General features: G+C 41.1%; 1 long non-coding RNA gene across 1 annotated transcript in view; it reads right to left on the bottom strand.

Annotated features, from left to right (window-relative positions):
* Positions 1–1,787: 1,787 nt before the first annotated feature.
* The window catches only part of LOC144092147 (uncharacterized), a 44,374-nt gene continuing 26,603 nt past the window's right edge, over positions 1,788–19,558 (bottom strand). The window contains exon 3 of the long non-coding RNA XR_013305986.1: positions 1,788–1,868. This is a non-coding gene — a long non-coding RNA (uncharacterized LOC144092147). The remainder of the gene's footprint in view (positions 1,869–19,558) is intronic.

Genomic DNA, 19,558 nt, shown 5'->3' with positions numbered 1-19,558 from the left:
GTCAGTACTTCCACTGAAGTACCGAGTCTGCATAATAACGCTAGCTTCCCAATCAATAAGTGGCAACAACACCACACTCTTTAAACCGTTGCATTTACTCGTGCAGAGGGTGCATAAAGCACTTTGATGTTTTCAAGTCAGCCCCTATCAATGTTTCTATCTGATAATTGCATCATACTAATGCCGCTCCTTCTCCAAACCGCTAATGCTCGGCCCAAAAACTGCAGTTCAGCATGTCCGTGCTAACCGCCGAGCCATTTGCCGAGATGAAAGAACAAAAAAAATAATAATAAAAAAATAAAACGCAGTCCCGTCGAACGGGTAGCGGTGGGGGTGGGATGTTAAAGGGCCGGAGGCGCCGCTGTAGTTCATTTTTAATGGCCTCCTTTAATCACGTTATCGCTAATTTGGACATTTTGAGGTTGGATAATTCGCCGTCTGGTCACTCCTGGTTGGCTGCTCGCGCAATAAGTGTCGGGGAAACTGAAAATGGCCGACAAAAAAGCCCTTTGGCTGTGTTTTTGTGTCCAACTTGACAAAGATTTGTACTTTCCCGACATTTACATGGAACGGAATCAAGTATTTTACGTACTGCTCGCAAAGAAACCTCAGTTTTTGGGATGATCTGCTGAAAAGACCGCCACCCGCAGGCCAATTCTGACCTCTAGATGTTCCCTTGAGGGCAGAAGCACTATTCCTACTGCACATAACTGATATGAAAAACCTGGATAAAGGCATCATGATTCATGGCTTGTTTATCCCCCTATTAAATGTTCCTTCACCGATTATTTTACTTTTTTATAGCGGAGGGCCTTTTTGCTGCAGTAAAAACTGGGCTCAGCTGGACATTCTTAGTGATTAGAAGCCAATAAAATTCAGCTAAAACCAACACTTTTTCATCATTGGTTTGAAATGCTAATTAGCATCCCGACGAGATGTTACCTGGTGTTTCTCCAAATGCCTTATTACAGTGGTACCTCGAGATATGAGCTTAATTCGTACTGGGACTGAGCTCTTATGTCGATTTATTCGTAATTCAAATGAACGTTTCCCATAGAAATGAACTAAAAACAAATTAATTTGCTCTAATCCTCTGAAAAAAAACACCAAAAACAGGATATTGGATTGGAAAAAACATTTGTATTTGTTCTAATTTGCCATCTATTAACAAAGTAAAACATAACTAGTGGTTTAATATTACTAAAATGTGTTTAAAAGTACTAAAATTAGATGGATTTTGCAGAGGGAAGACTTTTTGCACGGCAACGCGCTCGTAACATAACAAACAAATTTAAATGAACTTGGATTACGATGCAGACACACTCAAAAATAAGTTTAATCGAACCTAACACTAAACTTAATTCAAATTTTGTTTGACATTTTAATACCCTTCTTCTCCCGGGTTGGCTCTTTTTGGCCCCGCCTCCACACTGACTTTCAGTCAATATCGACAGTTGTTTGAGTTTGTATCTCAACATAAATATTAGCCCGAAATTTTACTCGCATCACAAATTGCTCGTATGTCGAGGTACCACTGTATTTTTATTTTTTTTCAGAATAACTAAAATACCACAAAAGCCGCAAATCTCCAGAATAAATCTTAGTGGTTTTCACATGACTGCCTGAAATATTTTCAATTTCAAAATGTGTGTAGCAGTAATTTGTGGCTATTCTAATTCAGACTGTTTTTTTAAGAGTTTTATGACAGTTCTTGGGAGTAAAGTAGAGGACTTACAGGCTTATGGGCGATGAAGTCCAAGCTGTCGCTTCCAACGGTGTTCTCATTTGTTTTACTCTCTCGGGGAAGCAACGCTAGCTAGCATTTCTCTCCGCGTTAGCTCTTAAAGTTGTCATATGTGGGTTCTCATCTGTAGGAAGACAAATTGAAACAGCATAAGTGATATTGGATGGAATAAACTACATACCTGTCAACCTCGGTCAATGGCTCTCCTTATTAATAATTGCGATTCCCCTTATGAAGTGAAAATAAACCGTACAAATGCAACACTCACTTAATTATTATATTTACTCACATAAGGGGCACTTAAGTCTAAAATTTGCCCCCAAGTGGACGGGGTGGCCAATCACTCGGTGCGCCTTTTGTATGCACTAAATTCAAGTCTTTAAATCTGTTGAGGACATTGTCAGATGATGGATTTATTATTAATACAATTTAATCAAACATGGAGACATCTTTAAACATACACTGGCTACAACTTGCAAGGAGAATCACTCCCAACTCGCCTTCGTTCAAGAGGATTCTGAAGAGCGGCATCCTCCTCTGTCCATTTAGTCACTCATAATTCAAAACATCTAAGGTAATCTGATTCAAACAATTGCATAAGCTAACCGAATAACACCATCGAGGTCAAAAACAACTGCGATTATCGCCATCCAAGTCAAAGCAATTTAAGAGTCCTTCGCAGATCTTCATTGCGAACTTGCATCTGGGTGTCATTTGGGTTGCATCAAGGTGTATCTCCCAGTAAAGAGGATACGGTGAGGTGTTACGTCAACAAGCTGGAGCCAGCTGTCCTGGAGGGTGACCTCGAGTTTGCCCCAGTCTCAAATTAAAGACACTCTTGTACAAAAGTAATTAAAATGCATACATCTATAATATTATCCAGAATAACCCCAACATCAAACTCAAACGTTAACTAGCTAGCAAATTAGCCTTTACGCTAACAAACTAAATGAGCAAACAAGACCACAGAGTTCATTTAATCAAATTTCATAAAATTATTCGCTAAATGGCTTTCTACGTTGTTAGCTCAACTTTACTAAGGCAGCTCAACAATATAAAAGTATTCAAATAATGCTAATGTTGTCATGTTATTATATAAGGAGTCTATATAGGATCATTTAAATTGCCTAGCTTGCTAAAAACATTTTGCTCTCGATGATTTTATGATAAAAAGCCAAAAGAAAAATCAGTTAAAAGCCCAGTAGGTCTTTTTTAAGACAGACAAAGTCTAGCCTGCATGTAAATAAGGTGATTAGGCCTAAACTGCGATTGCCTGGTGAAGATTGCAGACCAGTTTTGCTCAAAATTGGACGTTGTTGATGGTCTTTTTTTTCCTATTGATTGTAATTCAGCTTAACATTTCCAGTGCATCGAGGTAGAGGAAGCAAAGAGCAGTCACCCTACGATAATACGAGTAGCGCAACAGGAAATCAGTCGATGCCTTCAGTGGTCAAGACATCGGTTCGATAAGAACCAATAAGATCTCATGCAGTTTGATGGGTCTACTATGAGTCACACCGCTAAAAGAAGTCGTGCTTGAAAAAAGTCAGAAAGTCTCCAGTTCTAGGAAGTTATTTTTAAGGATTTTTCTCAGTTTCCACGAATAAATATGACCTGTTCAGGGAAGCATGGTGGTGCTAGAGTCATGGAGTGGACATGTTTGGCTATTAATGGAGCTAATTTTAATCCATTTGTTCATGACGTGAAAAAAATAGGATAAAAATTAGGATAAATTCTGTGCAAAGTTATTTTTTTAGCCAAATGCTGAATGGATCTTATTGGATGGCACTCCAAAATGAAAATTTATTTCTTGATAACTGTAAAAAGCCAACCAATAGGTTTTTTTTCCACTGGAATATTATTCAATGGCCAAAAGAATCACCCGACCTGAACCCTATTGTGCAGGCATTTTCCTCACCAAAGAATAAACTATTATCTCTCTCACCATTTTCTCTCACTTTTGTGAGTTTTTCTTATCTTTTATACAAAATGGAGACAGTTTAAAAGGTTTAGTAGCAACATTTTTGGTGGAATGTGGAACGGATTAGAGAATTTACAAATAAAATTCTGCTCTATTAATGAAAAATCCAAGTTCTGGAACCAATTAATCTCATAAGTAGAGGTAAGTAGATGTTTTCAGTTAAAGCACATCGTGATTATTTCCATTTTATTTCCTTTGTGAAGTTTAGAGTATAACAGAAGAAAATTAATCAATGTCCCAACTCTATACTTGCCAGATGGACGGGGCTCGATTGCAAGACATGCAATTTGTTATCAAAGCATGTGAACGGAACACGGCATAAAAATTTTAACACTCCAGCTCGCCATCAATCAGGAACGTAGAGAATAGTCACGGGAAGACAAGACGCAAGACAGACCATGTAACAAGGTGTCGATGAAAGGCAAAGCAGAAGATAACCAACGCCGTGAGGCATGGTGAAATATGGGAGTACAGTAATACCTCAACATACGAGCTTAATGCGTTCCCGGACTGAGCTCGTATGGCGATTTACTCGTATCTCAAATCAGCGTTTCCTACAGAAATGAACTAAAAACAAATTAATTTGTTCCAACCCTCTGAAAAAACACCAAAAACAGGATATTGGATTGGAGAAACATTTTTATTTGTTCTAATTTGCCATCTATTAACAAAGTATAAAATAACTAATGTGTTTAATAGTACTAAAATTAGACAGATTTTGCGGAGGGGAGACGTTTTGCATGGCAACGCGCTCGTAACATAACATAAACAAATTTAAATGAACTGGGATTAGGATACAGACACACTCAAAAATAAATTTAATCTAACCTTGCACTAAACTTAATTCTAATTTTGTTTTACATTTGTATACCTTTCTTCTGGCTCTATTTGCCCCGCCTCCACCATTATTAGGTCTTTTGCCGAGAAAACGCACCTTATGGAGAAGCACTACCAATTTCGTCATACGCAGTTTCTGGGTGTGATGACAATTAGGCTTTTGTTGTTGATGATGATGATGACAGGGCCTATGTCCGATTATTATTATTATTATTATGACCTTCAGATGCAACCTATCGAGGGTTGTTTGCTTTTGTCTTCCCTTCAAAATATTCCGAAAATGATGCACACAAATGTCCTCACAATACGATAACGTACGACCACTTGCCAACGAGAAGCAGTACTCCTCTCGTATTAGCGAAAAAGCTCCGCCATTCGCACTGACTAACTGGAAAAAAACAACTGAAAATATGCAAGGCTCCGCCCAGTGCTCGTAGAGACATTACACAAGGGAGTTGCGACCAGAAAGACAGTGGCCATGATGTTCTTATCAGCAGCCTCAAGCATGCTCGCGTCCGCTCAAGATAAATATTTGCTCAAAATTTTACTCATATCTCAAATTGCTCGTATGTCGGGGCACTCGTATGTCGAGGTATTACTGTATTCAAGTAGATATTTTGCATTGCGGACAGGAGACAGCATGTCCCCTAGAATTGGGCCGGCCAGTCTGTAGCATGAAAGCCACTTGTTCTCCATTGAGTTGGAATTTTCAGACCAGTGGAGATCTCACCAAATGGACACTTTCCTTTCTCGATCAAGCTGGCATCTGTTGTATCGCATCTTTAGATCTACTCCACCTGTCCGCCTCCGCCTTGCCTCACGCCTCCCACGCAACGCTCTGTCCTTGTGGATTTATTCGCTGACGAGGCACTCTGCGACACAGGGGTGATGGCAAGGGCTGAGGGCCCATTTCGCAGGTCATTTAAAATGGAGAGAGCCGCAGTTTGCCGCCTTTGTAGTGGAGTGTCGGTGTTGTTCTTTGCCAGGCCTGAAAGATGGATGAGCCCTCATTAGCGGGGGCTCCCGTTACACGCCTGGCCAGGGCAATAAACCAACCATTCGGTGTCGTGTCACAAATAATAGTGTTTTTTGCCTCATTTGGACCACCGCGACACCCCCTCTTCACATTCCATTTGATGTCACAGGGTGGCTTGCTTGGACTTTTTCCAGGATCGCATTGCCAAAGTCGCTCCGAGTCCAACTATAGTCTGTCCAAGGTGGCACTTTTCTTTGTACGAATATTAAAAAGTCAAGTATTGAAGATCCAAAAGCTGAACTTTGCCATGATACTCTACTTTCTTCTACTGGCTCGCAGTGTCTTCTAAATGCTCAAAGACACTTGCCAAGAAGTAAATATGGGGGACCCTTAATGTCCTCCGCTGATGCGTTAAATGAGGCGTTGCTTCTCAGTTCGACTCCGAACCAGAACAAGCGAATACGCAACTGTTCATTGACAAAACGCCAATAAGTGTTTGTGTCTTTGATGTCATTTGGTACTTGTGAATAGTTTTCATACCTGTCAACCTCGGCCAATCGCTCTATTTTTTAATGATTGCAATTCCCCTTATTAAGTGCTAATAAACCTTACAAACACAACGCGGCGCATATTTACTCACACAGGGCGCACTTAAGTCTCAAATTTTCTCCAAAGTGGACGGGGTGCTCAATCAGTATGCGCTGAATTCAAGATTCTGTAGATGTCGCTGTATGACGCTGACACGGTACATTGCTTGCTGACACTATATTTATATCGTGAAATGTAGTGCGCATATTGTGCTTAAAGCATGACAATATTAGCAATTGACGATGGTGTTTTCGTCTGCTACCAGTGACCGAGACGATCCGAATTAAAGCCAAAATGGGGAAGACGAGATCAGCTTCACAAAAAAACGCACTTAAAAAACTTAGAAAAGTTGTTATGAGACGTACACAATCAAAACCTGTATCAAAACAAGTGGGAATTCGTACTCGTGCACTTAGATAGGTAGCAAGTGACCAAGACGATCCGAATTAGAGCCGAAATGGGGGAAAACGAGATCAGCTTTACAAAAAACTTACTTTAAAAAAAGATACAAAGGTTGTTATGCGGCGTACACAATCAAAAACCATATCGAAACAAGTGGGAATTCGGACTCGTGCACTTAGATGGGTAGCAAGTGACCAAGACGATCCGAATTAGAGTCGAAATGGGGAAGACGAGATCAGCTTTACAAAAAACGTACTTTAATTTTTTTTAGAAAGGTTGTTATGCGGCGTACACAATCAAAACCCGTATCGAAACAAGTGGGAATTCGTACTCGTGCACATAGACGGGTACCAAGTGACCAAGACGATCCGAATTAGAGCCGAAATGAGGGAAAACGAGATCAGCTTCACAAAAAACTTACTTTAAAAAAACGTAGAAAAGTTGTTATGCGGTGTACACAATAAAAAACGTATAAAATACGGGAAAAACGTATAATTTGACAGGTATCAGTTTTTTTCTGAGTGGAGGCCGAGTGGAAAACCAATTGCCTCCAATACGTGAGGAGTAAAGCTCGGTGGTTCCGTCGTCGTGAGATACTAGAGAGAGAAACACCGAGTCTCATTGATAATGAATGACTTGCCGCTGTGTAGCGGCGGTTGCCAGATCTCCGTGTGAATTCCCTCCAAGCGGCACTACTACCCGTCTAAGTGCAGCAAGTACGAATTCCCACTTGTTTCGATACGAGCTTTTAACTTATGGTTCCTGTCGCTAATCGTTTAGCGTCACGATAAAAAGGAGCAAAGGCCTTTCCGCCATGGCGTGATTTTTGTGCAAATACACCTTGGATTTTTAATAAAACATGGGCGCTTTCTTATGAATTATATAAAGTATATTTAAATTGATGATGTATAAATCATTTAACTACGAACGCAATAGGACGTCATGCATTTGCCGGTTCTTTACGGCAAATGCACCCTTTGAAATTTTTAAATATACTCCAAAGAGAATTGAAAAGAAGAATACGCTGGAAGCACATCTGCTTTTTTTCTAGCTGGATGAGAGAGATGAAGTGATTTTTATCCTATTCTGTCATTGTGAATAAAGAAAAAGCTAAGCCCAAACCTAAAATATGGTACAAAAAATTGGCTAAAAGGGATTTTTTTAAAGTACTGATCTTAAGTAGAAATGTATCAAATAAATTCAAAGTTTCAGTTTCACCGAAAAGTTCAAACTAAGCAAAGCATCTTAAGAAGAAGCGGTCGCCGGGTGAATTAAAATAAAAAATCATTGATGCCATCATCACAACGTCAAAAAAAGGCATCCCAGTAGCTTGTAACGTAGCCTACAGACAGTGAAAAATGTAATGCGTCTTATCTTTTCGCTAGAAATGATTATTTCGTTAATACCAAACCTTTGCATGCCACCGAATATGAATATGAGATTAATGAAGAACTGCTGAATTGTGGGTAAAACGAATTTGGATGAATGACTGCCAGGTGGTCATTGGAAAAGAAGAATAAATCAAACAAAACTGCTGTAGTAGTAGCAATAGTAGTAGTGGTGAGGAGTTGTGTTACACAACAACTAAATAGAGCTCTGCTTAAGGCAATTTCCTGCAATGATTACCCAATATTGATCCGTATAAGTACTGATCTTAAGTAGAAAAGTACAAACTATAGAGCCATAACAGCCAAGACAAACAGACTCAAGAACAGTTTCTTCCCAAGAGTTGTCAACATCCTCAAATCGAGTTCTGCACCTAAGACTTATTACTATTACCGTATTTTGCTGTTTAATATACCCCCCCCATTTAATATACCCGGGTATATTAAACGGCAGAGGTATATTAAATGGCGCACAAACAGGAAGGTACGATCCAGTACGCACTCTTTATGCCGTGACGGGGTGCATCAACGTTTTGCAGACTAAAACTACTTACTGCTCAGGTTAAAACTACTTACTGCTGAATAAAGTCTGACTTGGAATTTTAATGAACTTAAGTATCTATAATTATGCCCCCATGAACACCATACAAATCTTGCCAAAAAAGCCGAGTTGCCGTTTAATATACCCGGGTATATTAAACGCCAGGGGTATATTAAATGGCGCACAAACGGGAGGCTCAAAAAAGCAAAAACCATTTAATATACCCGGGTGATAGGTTTATTAATAGGTATACTTTAATATAATATAAACAATACAAGGGAGGCAGTATTTTGCGAGTATTTTCGTTAGCTGATTCGATTATAGCCATCTGCCAGAATCCAAGTCAAAGCAATTTAAGAGTCCTTCACAGATCTTAATTGCGAACTCAGATCAACAGTCCTTGGCCCGGAACTTGGTGATCTGTCAGGTCAATAGTCCTAAAACCAATTAAATGTCCTCGGAGCCAGCTGCCATGGAGAGTGACCTCGAGCTTGCTCGGTCCCAAATTGAAATAAAGCTCATATACATATAATGATTAATAAAATGATATATAATAATATCCCAGAATAACCCCAACACCGGGTATATTAAACGGCAAAATATGGTACATATTTATCATGACTATATATATTGATTATCTATGTATTTGTTTGTTGTTGAGTCCGTAGACTCTCAACAACTTGGTACTGAATGTCTCTAAAACCAAGAAACTCATCCTGGACTTCAGACGGAACAAGGCCACTCCGCTGGGAATACTTATTTATTGATTACTTCTGTCTGTTTGTTGTTGTTATTTGTGCACTATGTGGTGAAAACTTTAAATCTCATCATACTTGTATAATGACAAAAGCATTCATTTCAATTCAAGATACAAGCCGCACCAAAATATAAGGCGCACCGTCGGCGCCTTATAGTGCGGAAATACGGTACATTCTTCCCAAAGTTGGCCCAGAATGGAATCCATGCGAGAAGATGATTTGCTAAAAGCACTGAAGACAGTGACGAATGATTTCATATGGTCACCATACAAAAAAAAACAGCAATGTACAATCTCCTGTTCTATTCTTTGGCGGTAGCAAGGCATTAACAACTTTAAGAATTTGTGGGTGCAATAAAGAGACCATAGATTCAAGGTAATTTGCTCCACAAAAAGGTGATCCCGCCCCCCTACCCCCCAACCCACGAGTTCGCTTGGACGCCACAGCGGCTAACCGACTCATCGGTCAAAACAAACAAGCCTGACCATCCACTTTTATCAGCGCCTTATTTCATAACCCGGACCCCCAGAAATGAAAATGCTTTATGGTGGGATGCGGCCGGGTTGAATAGTGGAAGATGGCCGCCCGCCTGCGCAGCAATCGCTCTGATCTACAGCATCTATTGATCTTGCGAGCTTGTCCAATCAATACAAACGAGAAAAGGGGGGAAACAACATTAGAGGAGAAAATAGCCTATTTAAGGAGGGCGAATGGCGCCGAGGTCGGAAAATGGAGGGGTGGCGTAACGGGGGTGATAGTGCATGTACTGTGGTTCATACGCGGATCAAGAAAGATGAGGGGAAACGGGTGTTTTGGGTTTTTTTTTTTCGTTTGGGTAATAGAACGGTGGTGCGATATTTCCCTGGAAGTGTCGGTGAGGTAATGAGGAAGCTAACAGAGGGGAAAAAAACAGCAGTGAAGGGGCTGCTTGGGATGAAATATGAGGGCGAAGCAATGAGGCATCGCCACTCTGCCGCAATTGAGTCGTCGGCGTTGGGTGGACGCCGCACATTAGCGTGGCCGCAGTGAACGCAACCCTTGCTTGGAATACAAATGGGGGATGAACGGGTATGAACAGTATTTCCGGGACGTCGTTGTTGAGGCTTCACGTGTGTCTTTTCACTTTGACATTTAAGGTCACATGATAGACTGAATTTAGTAGTCACTTGGCAACCCCCCCAAAAAACAACTTCTGGTTCATGTTACATTAAAAATAAGCAACTGGTTTATTGGATAATAATAATAACGGGATATTTATACTATTGGTAGCCAGCTCGTTATTGAGTGTGGCTGACCAATCGACCAATGAGACCAAATGGATCAAAACTAAAAGCAATTCTAAGAAATTCAGTTGCCCAGAAAGTTGTCCATGCAGCCATGTACGAACAGTAAATCCCTGTTTTGAGGTTTTACCGATGTATATTTAACTTTACATAAAGACTCAGATGGATTAGACCACATGTGTCAAAGTGGCAGCCCGGGGGCCAAATCTGGCCTGCCGCATCATTTTGTGTGGCCCGGGAAAGTAAATCATGAGTGCCGACTTTCTGTTTTAGGATCAAATTAAAATGAAGGGTATAGATGTATATTAAATTTCCTGATTTTCCCCTTTTTAAATCAATAATTGTAATTTTTGATCAATTTTTTCGGTGTTTTTGGTTCAAAAATCATTTTGTAAAATCTAAAAATATATTTACAAAAAAGCTAAAATAAACATTGTTTTACATCTATAAAAAATAAATATTCAGGGCTTTTAATCCAGTTCTTTTAATCCATTTATTTTAAAAAAATCTAAATATTATATCTAAAATGGTCCGGCCCACATGAAATCAAGTTGACGTTAAAGCAGCCCGCGAACTAACCCGAGTTTTACACCCTTGGATTAGACAGTGTTTTTGATGTTTTTAAGCAAAAAAAAACGACTGATACTAAAACCAATTCCAAGAAACTCATATTGTGCATATTTTTTACCAAAACATTGATTGTGCGGATCAGCCTTAAAGAGTGATTCTACATATTTAATCTCAGTCTCAGTCTTGTGGACTTCCTGCATGTGGCTCCAGTTTTTTTTACCTAGTTCTACAATGTCTTCTGTGTCTTTAATTGCTACTGTCTTGCTACTGCAACCAAGTTTATTTAACTTCACATAAAGACTCAAACTGATCAGACGGTCTTTCTTTTAACGCTTCTAGGCAAAAAAGCCATCTTAAATTGATCAACTAAGGCACATTAAAATTCACATTTAAGAATCTATAGTCTCCACAGAAGCATCGTTGGCTCAGACTACACAAAAAACACACACAAGCAGGTCGGAAGTGAACATTAAAACTCTAAATGCGAAGGCCAGGACCTGGATTTTAATTTACGGTGATAACCATTAGGGAAATCTCATCGACGCAATTCCTGGTGGAATAACAACGGAGCGCCGGGACATTGATTTGCCATCACTGCTTACTCACGTTGTCAATTCGGCTGCCGCGGGGACCATTTGTGCTGCAAAAGAATAATAATAATAATAACACAACGATAGGATGTTTGCTTCCGGCTACTAAAGCATGTTGAAGCTGTATAAAAATAATAATAATAATTTAAAAAACGGATCAATAACACTAGTGATGTAGAGACAACTGGAATTCAGGTATATTTAAAAATAAACCTAAAACTGTACTATAAATAATGAAGCTGATTGTAAAGGAGCCGTTGAATGGGTTGTACTTTGGTTTTTGGTTTTATATTTTTAAATGTGCTTGCATTCAACAAATCGTTTATTTTAATGCCGTAGCATGTTTAGCCCTTAGCATAGGGGTGAAACTAATCTTTCATTTCTTTTGTTCCCCATCAATCATTTCACGGTAAAGTGGATCTTGTCACCGGTACTCGGTCGTTTGGTCGCCGGTCTTTTGGTCGCACGGAAGGTTATTGATAATTACCATTTAAATCGTTGCTCAAATTCCCAAAAATACAAACACCAAATTATTATTTAGTCATACTTAATGCCCTATTAATTATTAGGCTAAAGAAAAGCTCCAAATTTCCCGTACTTTTATTGTGTTTTGTTGGAGAACTTGTTAAGACCCTGACTGACGTCGCTTCTTAAAGGGACAACGCATGTACATACAAACTCTTATACACTCACAAGTCGGCTCAGTGAAACTGCTCATGGCCATTGTTGGCTTTTATTGATGCGTAGACCGTGTTGTTTTACCTTGTTTTGTCGCCGGTCTTTTGGTCGCCCGTTGTTTGGGTCCGGGCGACCAAAAGACCGGCGACCAAAAGACCGGCGACCAAAAGACCGGCGACCAATCGACCGCACACGCTTGTCACCCAACGAGTCTATACTACCCCCACCCTCAATGAACATACAGATTTACACAAAAAATATCCAACTTTTCACATAGCTCCTCCTCCACTGCAACATTTTGTCCCAAAAAATTCCAACACATGAACAAGGGCTGGCTCTAGAGGTGACTGTGTAGTTCCCTTCAAAAACAGTGCTAAACTAGCCAAAGCAGCTTCTCTGTTCATACCTGGAGCTCAATAGCAATTAGCATACGTGAACTCCCGTCTCTGAACCTCTTGGCCAATCACGTTAAAGCCGGGCTGTCAAACGAACAAAATTGCGATCACAACACTTTCCAAAACGGTGCTACTTGGCGTGTGTTTGTCATCGTTTACTATCAACCTGCAAAGTTACAAGATCATTTCTCTTCATTCGGGTTAGCATAACTCTGTAGTAAACTTAATTATTGAGTAATACCTTGAAATACGAGCTCAATGCGTTCCAGGACCGAGCTCGTATCTCAAATCAACCTTTCAAAGTCCCCAACAAAGCCTCCATTTCTTCATCCATCCTTCATTTACATCCCCTGACATGTTATTAAAACATGGCGGCTGTTTTAAATAATGAAAACTCGCCGTTTCCTGGTATGAAACGTGACCACAAGGTTGTCGAACACGATCAACTCTACAAAGTACAGTTGAATAATTGAGCCGGACGCCTAACGAATACAGTCACACGCCGATCAAACGATGGAAAAGCCTACAGACGACGACACGCAAGCTGGCACGCCCGGCGCTGGGAAATCCCGTCCAACATGTCTCCTGTCTGCGAGACGCTTGTCGCTTCCAATTTTGCCTTTTGGTTTCATTATCCTCGTCGGCTGGCAGAGAGTGAACGTCAGATGGAGGGGAAATTTTTCCAAAGATTGCATATCGAGGTGTGTTACGCTGGCAATACATCAGCAAGGGCGGGATAACAAGAAAATAAAGTGGAAAGACACACCGCCATTACTAAAAAGTGGACTTGGTGAATGGGATTCAATTTCGTTGAAATGCGAAGCGAACCGAGATCTTACAACAATATGCTTTGTTTGTATTAATATCAGAGAGTGAAACCACAAATTCGTTTGATTGTATTCTTTTGTTTTGCGAGTTGCAAAAATAAAATCTGAATGTCTGCGGTTTGCCGATTTTCTTTTAATTGAAAAAAAATCGCATCGGCCGGACAGTTCTGAGATCGAGGGTTCGATCCCCGGTACGCATCATCCCGTGTGGAGTTTGCATGTTCTCCCCTGCCTGGTTTGGGTTTTCTCTTAGTACCAACGTTCGCTCCCGCATCCCAACAACATGCATGCTAAGCTAAGCTAAGCTAAGCTAGCTGGGTGAACACTCTACTACTTGTGCCCTGCGATTGGCTGGCCGCCATTTCAGGATGTCTACTCTTGTTGCCAGTAGTTGGCTGCGATTGGCTCCAGCACCCCCTGCGAACCTTGTGAAGTTAGGTGGTTCAGAAATGAATGAATGAATTAAAAAATGTGTTCACAAATTCCTATTCAGCCTGTTGTTCTGATCCAATCAATAAAAATTACCTTTACAAATATGCGACTTATACTCCAGTGCGTGATGTTTTTCGTTTTATTTGTGTATTTTTATGACTCAGGTGCTACTTATTAGTCCAAAAAATACAGTTACAGATTTATTTTTGTTAACTGGAAACAGGCTAGGCTAGGCTAGCTGGGTGAACGTCTTAAATCGCCCCTAGCTATGATTGGTTTTCCCTAGTCTCCTCGTGCCCTGCGATTGGCTGGCCGCCATTTCAGGATGTCTACTCCTGGTGCCTGTAGTTGGCTGCGATTGGCTCCAGCACCCCCGCGACCTTTGTGAAGTTAAGTGGTTCAGAAATTAATGAATTGATAAAAAAAATTGTTGACAAATTCCTATTCAGCCTGTTGTTCTGATTCGATCAATAAAAATGACCTTTACAAATATGCGACTTATACTCCAGTGCGACATCATTTTTCGTTATCATCGTGTATTTTATTTAACCTGGTTACTTCGAAACGTAGCCAAATTTGCTACTTCAAGTTACGACCTCTACATGTCGGCCCATTACTTTCCACAATTTTTTTTTAAACTCCATAAAATCCAGTTACAACTAGCCTTCATTCTCGGCTGCAAGATAAAACTGTCGCGTTTAAATTAAAACAAATATTCTCGCCACATCTTCCGCCCTGCGTTTTTTCCCCTAACGGCCATTAAAGAGGCAAAGGCTCAGGTTATGGGACACTTTTACGCCGGTCCACAAAATAAGAAGCCGGAAAAGCATCTCCAACGGTCGCTGAAATTCCGATTCCGGCGGGATAAACTCCCGTTGGGCGGGGCCGGCGTGACCGTATTTCACGACGGCGGGGACGCAAAGTGAGCCTCGGTATGACGATCTCATTACGAAGGGGGAATTTTGCTCCGTCTAAATCATGTCGGTGGCGCGTCTAATAGGTTGCAAATAAAGACGGCTCATTTATGAAGCGGTAAATGCGTTGAGCGGCGCTCGGCTTGTAGGGCTCGCTCTTTTATCGCCGCCCCGCCGTTCGGGGCAACGTCTGCCATTTGTCAGCGCCGTGGCGGGAAACCTCCTCAACCCGCGTTTCGCAGCGGGCGTTATCGGACAAAGGCAGTGTTCATCATGGCGGGATAATAATCCATTAAAAGCATTTGCATAATCGGAACAATGGCGATTTTCAGCCTTCAAAAGGCGTTGAGTCGTTTTGGACATCAGCGCGTCTTTGATGACAAAGACACGATGGGAAACATTTATCGTCAAGGCCTTCCGTTTTATTTTTAGCGTGATTACAGTGACGGTTTTATTCATGAAAAGACTTCACATTTTATCTCATATGAAAGACGAGAGCGGCGATATGAAATACCATATTTTTTTCGCATATAAGCCGCCTCTGCGTATAAGCCCTACCCTAAAATTGCCTTAAAAAGGTTGAATTTTACAATTTCTCTAGTATAAGACGCCCCCTGCCTCACAATTTTCACCTCCATATTCATGGTTTAATTAGGGAGTACCATTCCATCTTTGTCATTTTGCAGTTTCGTGAATGTCAAGTCCAATTTGTGCGCGTATAAGCCGTACCCTTGATTCAATCATCATTGTTTTTTGCGACAAATACGGCGTACATGCGTGAAAATACGGAACTCAATATGTGATTTTCGGTAATCTAGGGGAGAAAATGCACCGTCTATGTTTCCATCTTTGTCCCCTTGCAGTTTTGTGCATGTCAAGTGAAAGTTGTGCGCGTATAAGCCGTACCCTTGATTCAGTCATCATTTTTTTGCGACAAATACGACGTATATGCCTGAAAATACGGTAGAAAACGCATTGTCTTGCGTTATGGCGTTCCATCTTTGTCACCTTGGAGTTTTGTGCCTGTCAAGTCCAATTTATGCGCGTATAAGCCGTACCCTTGATTCAGTCATCATTTTTTAGCAACAAATACGTCGTATATGCATGAAAATACGGTAGACAACGCATTGTCTTGCGTTATGGCGTTTCGTCTTTGTCACCTTGCAGTTTCGTGCCTGTCAAGTCCAATTTGTGCGCGTATAAGCCGTACCCTTGATTCAATCATCATTGTTTTTTGCGACAAATACGGCGTACATGCGTGAAAATACGGAACTCAATATGTGATTTTCGGTAATCTAGGGGAGAAAATGCACCGTCTATGTTTCCATCTTTGTCCCCTTGCAGTTTTGTGCATGTCAAGTGAAAGTTGTGCGCGTATAAGCCGTACCCTTGATTCAGTCATCATTTTTTTGCGACAAATACGACGTATATGCCTGAAAATACGGTAGAAAACGCATTGTCTTGCGTTATGGCGTTCCATCTTCGTCACCTTGGAGTTTCGTGCCTGTCAAGTCCAATTTATGCGCGTATAAGCCGTACCCTTGATTCAGTCATCATTTTTTAGCAACAAATACGTCGTATATGCATGAAAATACGGTAGACAACGCATTGTCTTGCGTTATGGCGTTTTGTCTTTGTCACCTTGCAGTTTCGTGCATGTCAAGTCCAATTTGTGCGCGTATAAGCCGTACCCTTGATTCAGTCATCATTTTTTTAGCGACAAATACGGCGTATATGCCTGAAAATACGGTAGACAACGCATTCTCTTGCGTTATGGCGTTCCATCTTTGTCACCTTGCAGTTTCGTGCATGTCAAGTCTAAACAGGGCATATATGCGTGAAAATACGGTAGTCCATTCGTGATTTTTGGTAATCTAGGGGGAGAAAATGTACTCCAGATGCAAGTCTTCTCGGTGAGCATTCTGGGTGATAATGAATTGAAGACAAAGTTACGAGTTGAAATTTTTATGGGGACCGGAAATGTTTTTTTATGGCCATACTTTATAATGTTTCACAATTTATTGGCCTCTGTCTCCCTCGTAGCACGAGTTTGAATTTGATTGAAAATTGGGCAAGATATTTTCTAAGAGTTCAGGGCTTCCCACCGAGATTTATAAGCCTTGTGGGTCACCAGGATATCCTTTCCTGCAAAGTTGTTAACTCAACGGCTAAAAGACGAGCATTCAAAAGCCTGTCCTCCCAGTTCAATCAAATGGATTTTACTACATTATTGCTCATTAGATTTTTACCTTGGCAGCTGAGCCAAGTGGTTAAGATCATTGTACGCCACGGTGGGGGTTCTCAGTTCAATTCCGGGCATTAACCCGCTGAACAATGAGAGCGATGAACCATCCAGGCAACACACGGCTCCCGAGGGTGCCAAAATAGCCTCCTGCTGGAGTATGTACCTCGGAAATTATGTGTTTGTGGTCTTCCCTACTGCGAGGAGTAAAAAAAAACTGAAACAAGGAATAATAGTGTCCGTTTACTTGGATGTGATGGGAATAAAGATGGTTTCTCTTCATCGGTTTTGTCAATAGATCCGCCCATCCGACAGTGGTTCAATTACAGAGAAATTTCGGGTTACAATGTTCTCAACCGACAATGTTTGGACTTTACGGCACCCCTCCCTCATCCGTCACGGAGTCCCCTAGACCATAATTTCGGTTTAACTCGTCTGCATTGGTCCGCCGGGAGTATATTTCCCCTTTTTTGCCATAGTCGTTTGCACATCACAGCTCCAAAGAAGAAAGCTAGGTCTTCTAAGTTCAGGCAAAAGAATCCAAATTACCATGGAAACCAAGCTTAGCATGATAAAAAGAACAAGGGGAGAAAAATGTATGCGCATTTTGTAGTAAACGCGTCGCCAGGTCATTCTGTTTTGTGGTCACAGACCTGAGGTCAGCGACAGTCAAAGTCAAACAACTTGTAGTTCGCGTAACTTAAAAATAAGGACAGGAATTTAATGTTAATTTGTTGAGTGCTCTGTTTTCTGGGCTACCCTGAATGTGTAACGTGGCTGTGGCGGAGTGGACGATTAAGTTTTGGTTTCGTTTTTGTTGGCGTCGTGTTCCGTCTACTACAGGTGTGTCAGATTTGAGTTGGTTCGCGGGCCGCTTTAACGTCAACTCGATTTCACGTGGGCCGGGACCATTTTAGATATAATATTTAGATTTTTTAAAATTTATAAATGGATTAAAAGAACTGGATTAAATTCCCTGAATATTCCGTTTTTATAGAACTAAAACAATGTTTATTTTAGCTTTTTATATATATATTTTTAGATTTCACAAAATGATTTTTGAACTAAAAACACAGAAAAAAATGATTAAAAATTACAATTATTGATTTAAAAGGGGGAAAATCAGGAAATTTAATATACATCTATAATCTTCATTTGAATTTGATCCTAAAACAGAAAGTCGGCACTCATGATTTACTTTCCCGGGCCACTCACAATGATGCGGCGGGCCAGATTTGGCCCCCGGGCCGCCACTTTGACCCATGTGGTCTACTACATCTGATTTTTTATTCTAATGTATTTTACTTTTTAATGTAAATTCCAGGTGAGTGGTTAGTGCATTAGCCTCACAGTTCTGGGGTTCTGGGTTCGAATCCCGGTTGGTCCACCTGTGTGTAGTTTCCATGTTCTCCCTGGGTCTGCCTGGGTTTTCTCCGGGTACTCCGGTTTCCTCCCACATTCTAAAAACATGCATGCTAGCCCGGATTAGACACAATAAATTGCCCCTAGCTATGATTGGTTGTCCGTCTCCTCGTGTCCTATGATTGGCCGGCCACCAATTGAGGGCCCTAAGTCAGCTGAGATAGGCTCCGGCACCCCCCACGACCCTAGTGAGGATAAAGTGCTTCAGAAAATGAATGAAAAGAAATTCCAACGTCAACAATAGCATCCAACGTATGTAGAAATCCGGGGAGAACCAGAATTTGGGGCGGAGCTCCAGGACTCCCTCTATTTACATTCACACTCTTCCTGTAATTACGACAAGTGTCAATCACCCAGGTGTAAACACGGGCATATTTATGAAGTACAAGCCCCGAGGATCGGTCGTCCCGGGGGCGACCGATAACGGCACTTTAATGGGTTGATAACATCCAGATTGTGTGTCGGCCAAGCTTCACGCATTATAGAAGCCACCGCCTCCGGGGGCAGCCTAAATCATCCATCATCCTGAATGGGTAAGGGGGACCGGTTGGAGATTTACGTTTTCCGAGGGAGGGAGGGGGCTGTCAGGCGCAGGTGATTGATAAAGGGGGGTTACCAGGGGCAATCGGGCCAGTGAACAGGGAGTGTGTTGGCTCAGAAAAACCAGCTGCTGTCACCCCTGCGTTCTCTGTAGCACCACTGTGGCAAATATGATCATATTTTAGATTAGATTAAACTTTATTCATCCCGTACTCGGGAAATTTTGTATGATTTTGAAGATTACGAGGATAGTAAAAGTGCTACCGTATTTTCTTGCATATTAGCCGCACCCATGTATAAGCCGCACCTATGTATAAGCCGCACCTATGTATAAGCCGCACCCTTAAAATGGTTGAATTTTACAATTTCTCTCGTATAAGCCGCCTTCTGATTCGCAATTAACATCTCCATCTTCATGGTTTTAATAGGGAGTACAAATGTATTACTTTGAAG

This window comes from Stigmatopora argus, chromosome 2 (assembly GCF_051989625.1).
Source record: "Stigmatopora argus isolate UIUO_Sarg chromosome 2, RoL_Sarg_1.0, whole genome shotgun sequence".
NCBI classification, from domain to species: Eukaryota; Metazoa; Chordata; class Actinopteri; order Syngnathiformes; family Syngnathidae; genus Stigmatopora; species Stigmatopora argus.
The sequence above is the reverse complement of the archived record's forward strand: the minus strand, read 5'-3'. Positions and strand labels throughout refer to the sequence as shown.